We start from the raw sequence: 5,077 nt of genomic DNA, 5'->3' as shown, positions 1-5,077 counted from the left end.
TTTCTGTGCCGGCTTTCACTATTGGATGTGGTTCTGGGATCTCGCTGCATCGCTCTATAGCCAGATCACTGCTGATCGTGATCTCCAGTCTGGATCACCAGTAGTGATGTGAATCTGGTGAGGTGGAAAAAAAAAAAATTCTCGGGTCTGAAAACTTCCATAATGCCAAGCTAAGCCACCTGGCTAATGAGATTGGGATTTAACAAAATTATTGGGCAGGAAATGTTGTCAAATTGGGCGCATGGAGGATATAGAGACTGAAGAATAGGAGGGACCAGATTCTGGGGAAAACTTACAAAGAGGGAACAGTTAAGATTTAGATTAGTAAGGCAGATGTGTTTATAAAGTTGAATCGTCTGGGGTAGTGCATTCCAGAAGACTTGAGCAGCATTAAGAGAAGTCTTGAAGATAGAGGTGCGAGGTTTGGTTTATTGAGGATGTTAGTGTTAGATCAGTTGCAGAATGGAGGCCATGTCTAGGGCGATAGGGAGGAGACGTAGGGTGGGGCAGAACTGTGGAGAGATTTGTGAGTGAGAGAGAAGTTTGTATTGTATTCTGTAGCAGATGGGCAACCAGTGTAATGACTGTCACAGGGTGGAGGCATCAGTGTAGCGGCTGGTCAGAAATACGGCATTGGAGAGCAGAAAGTTTGGTTAGAGGGAGACCGATCATTAGAGAGTTGCAGTAGTCCATGCGAGAATGAAAAAGGGTGAGGTGAATTTTTTTTTTATTTCTACATCTTTCAAAAGGTGAAACGGTCGGATCCTGGAGATGTTTTTAAGATGCAGGTGACATGAGCGAGTGAATCGGATATAGGAGAGTTATGTCTTTTTTTTTTTTTTTAAACATAAATTTTTATTTACAAATTGTGTTGGGCATTACATCTTATTGACCGTAAATTCTTAATGATTAACACAATGTTATGGGGATAAGGGAGATGGTGACATTACAATAACTGTCCAATCACATTCTCTATATGCGAATCTGCAAAGTTATTTAATGACGGTATTTAAATGGAAAGATAACCAATTGTTCCATATCAAATATGACCCCACGACAGTGAGCGTGCCTCTTGTGCCACCCAAGGCAATTGCAATATCTGGCATGGGGAAGGACACGAATGTTCCAGACAATCCCTGGTACTTTGTATTAAGGTGGATGTGAGGTCAGGACAAGAGGTGTATAATTGGGTGTCATCAGCATAGAGGATAACGTGAGGATTAAGTCTGGCTACCCGGGTCTCGCTGCCCTAACGTTCTCGGTGGTAAATGGCAATGTTCAGGTCTTGGTGATATCTCAGGCTAAAGACCGATCGGAGCTGTTGTACGCGTGTGTCCACCAGCAAGCCACTTACCAGAGAGACAAAACGTACACTTGTTCTGGTTATCTTTGGCTTTTCACTGGTCAAAACGCAATACTTCTTTTAAATGTCCCGTGTTCTCCAAGCAGGCCCCCGTATACAGGGTACGCCATGATGGAGGTACAGATTTTGGCATCAATGACCTTGTCTGATTCTGCTGTAAAAGTATCTAGATTAGTAGGTTTAAAAAAATGCAAGTCTTCAATCTTGAACCAATATGGTGATCACCTGATGGCCGAGGGTCCAGCCAAGCAGCTTTTTTTTTTTTTATTCGTGTCATGGCAAGGGCCGCACTTTTATGATGCTCGTGAGCATGTTCTCGAAGGGGAAAAAGACTTCCAAGTCCCTGATATCCCTGCCAGCAGGATTGTGCCCAGTAACCTGCAGACAGTGTCAGGTCGGTGCCGTTGTACTGAATACAATGATACCTGGGTTGATGGGATTCATCTTGAGGTTTAATCTTTGTTTTCAGTTAATGAGATTCTCGTGCTTTTGGCGGCCTGTTGGTGTTTTTTTTTTTTGTTTTGTTTTTTGGTGCTTTTTGCCTTATTCTCGTCTCTGTGGTCTTTAGTGACCGCTCACTCAACCTATTTTAAATACTGTGCTTGCCCAGTTAATATTGTGGTGTTTACAAAAAAAAATGTAACAGCAAATTGGCGCCTGCGCAGTAGCATCTATCACGCCGCAATTTTGCTGGAGCCAATTTTTTGCGTTTCCTTCAACAAAATGGCTCGTGCGCAGTCGCGTCAATTGAGCGCATGGCTTGCCAATCTGCGCAAGCTCCACCCACCAGTGGATGACAGAGGCCCGAGCACCACATACCCCAGCCCTCGCAGCCCCACCTTGAAGCACGAGAATCTCATTAACTGAAAATTGCAAAGATTAAACAAAGTATCATTTTAATCACCAACACCGGAGCTACCGCCTCACCAACACCGGAGCTCCTGCAACCCTCAACCTACTGTCTCCTTCCCCATAATCCTGTAGAATGTAAGCCCGCAAGGGCAGGGTCCTCGCCCCTCTGTATCAGTCCGTCATTGTTAGTTTGTTTACTGTATGTGATATTTGTAACTTGTATGTAACCCCTTCTCATGTACAGCACCATGGAATCAATGGTGCTATATATATAAATAAATAATAATAATAATAATCAGTGTATGGCGCTGACCTAACTGCATGTAATTTACTGAGCACAGTCCTGCTGACCAGTTCGCTTTAAGAGCAAAAAGATTGCAAGTTTTGCTAAAAATGGTGTAAAAATCAAGAATATAAACCCAGAGTTATATAAACGGAGGGGTGGGCACTTGAATGCATTTGTACAATGATTTTGCAACTACCGTTTATACTCCTGTATAAGCCGAGGCACCTCATTTTGCCTAAAAAAACTGGGAAAATGTATTGACTCTACTTTAAGCCGGGTATGCATGGCTTCGCATCCCCGTCCTTGCACGCATTGCTCCTCATCCCCATCCTGGTATGCATGGTTCCTTATTCCCATCCTTGTCTGCATGGCCCTCATGAGAAAAGCATAAAAGGAATCTTACTTACCTTCCCTGCGCGCCCTCGCAGCATCTTGTTCCTATGCCAGCAGCATCTGCTGCCGAGCGAGCATTAAGGTAATGAATAGTCAAACCTCTCCACTCAAATAGGAGTGGAGAGAGGTGAATATACATTACCTTAATGAGCGGGCACCCACGCTAGCCTGGCCGCTGGAAGCTGATGCGCCCAACGTGTAACAGGAGGCAGAAGTCGGTTGCTGTAGTTTAAGCCTGTGCGCGCGCTATAAGATAAAAGAATGTTCACTGCAAGTGCCATGAATATTCATTTCTTTTTAGCAGCAGGCACAGGCTTTAGCTGCAGCAGCTGGCTTCTGCCTCCAGTCACCAGCAAAAAAAGTACTGAAAAACTCAGCTTATACACAAGTATATACAGTATATTAAAAAAAAAAAAAAATAGTACGTGTTGTATTGGCTGCAAAAGTCCAGAAGATAAAAATCACGCCCCCAACAGCGACCATACCAAAAAAAAAAAACAATGTAGACTTAAAGCCACATGTTAACATGAAGATTTTGGGTACTCACACTAAAATCTCTCGCAGAGCCTTCATTGTGGGAAATTAGGAAACCATGAGTGTATGCTCCTGCCTCTAGGCAAAAATTATTTACGTGCCTGTTGGATATATAATGCTGGGGAGGAGCTAATCATTTAGTGAGGAAAGCAGGAGGAGAATCAACATAAAGGCAGAAACCAACATAACAGATCCAACATAATTTTACACAAGGACTGATACTGAGATCCTTCATTGGGGATAAACAGATTTTATGGTGGGGGACACAGGAAACGATGGGACTTCCAAAAGTAGTCCCAAGGGTATGCAAAAGAACAAGTACCCTCAAGTCTGAACTTGGACCACTGTTCTGAAGGACTTTTTGTACCGAGGTTCGCATCAAATGATGCATAAGTGTGAACCCTGTAGAACTTTGCAAAAGTATGGATGAAAGTCCATGTAGCAGCTTTGCAAAGCAGATGCCTGGTGAAGGACAGCCCAGGAGGCCTTCACTGGGGATTATGGACTGAGTCCACTCATCTGAAGGGTGCCGTCCTGGAGAAGCAGTGAACTTTGAGCGCTTTCCAGGTCCAGTTTGTTTAGCTGACCGCTCCCGAGGATGAAAGGGAGACTGGCAAAATGAAGGGAAGTACGATGTCTTCACTGAGGTGAAACGAGAAAACCATCTTTGGAAGAAAGGATGAACACCATGTAAGGTGAATGGCAAGTAGGAGCTCTAGTATGGACGCTCATCCGATTGAGGTGATGGCTACCAGTAAGGGAACCTTCCAGGATGGAGATTTTGCATGGGGACTCCTGAAGGACATCCAGTACCAAGTTGAGGTCCCAAGGCCCTATCCCGGGTTTGGTAAGGTGAAACAGAGTGTGCGATCTCCTGATCTGATGCCGAGACGCCAGATTCTTAAACAGAATGGAAAGCACCAAGACCTGACCCTTAAGGGAACAGAGAGAGTCCCATTTCAAAGCCTGACTGCAAAAATGCTGTAGAGCAGTGTTCCCCAACTCCGGTCCTCAAGAGCAGAGGTCCCCAACTCCAGTCCTCAAGGCCCACCAACAGGTCATGTTTTCAGGATTTCCTTTGCATTGCACAGGTGATGCAATTATTACCTGGGCAAGACTAAGGAAATCCTGAAAACATGACATGTTGGTGGGCCTTGAGGACTGGAGTTGGGGACCCCTGCTCAAGAGCCACCAACAGGTCATGTTTTCAGGATTTCCTTAGTATTGCACAGGTGATAATTGCATCACCTGGACAGGCAAGCATTCAATCACCTGTGCAATACTAAGGAAATCCTGAAAACATGACCTGTTGGTGGCTCTTGAGGACCGGAGTTTGGGAACACTGCTGAAGAGCAAAAACCATAGGGGGTTTGCTTTGCACCAGCGGAAGTAGGCCTCCCATGTACAATAGTAAATGCGAGAGGAAAGTGGCTTCCTCGCCCTGAACTGAGAAACCAACAACTTCAGTACTGCAGCTTCAACCACCATGCCATTAAATTGAGAGATTTTTGGTGGAAGATAAGGCCCTGAGAGGATCTGGAAGTTTCCACGAAGAGTCCGCAAGGAGATTGGCCCATGAAAGTTTGGTATGCAGATGTAATCAGTCTGGATCAAAGAGTATGACTGCATGCCTTTCACCTTGATCTTAT

The sequence above is a fragment of the Ranitomeya imitator genome, chromosome 2 (genome assembly GCF_032444005.1).
Source record: "Ranitomeya imitator isolate aRanImi1 chromosome 2, aRanImi1.pri, whole genome shotgun sequence".
Classification (NCBI taxonomy): Eukaryota; Metazoa; Chordata; class Amphibia; order Anura; family Dendrobatidae; genus Ranitomeya; species Ranitomeya imitator.
Note: the sequence above shows the minus strand (reverse complement) of the source record.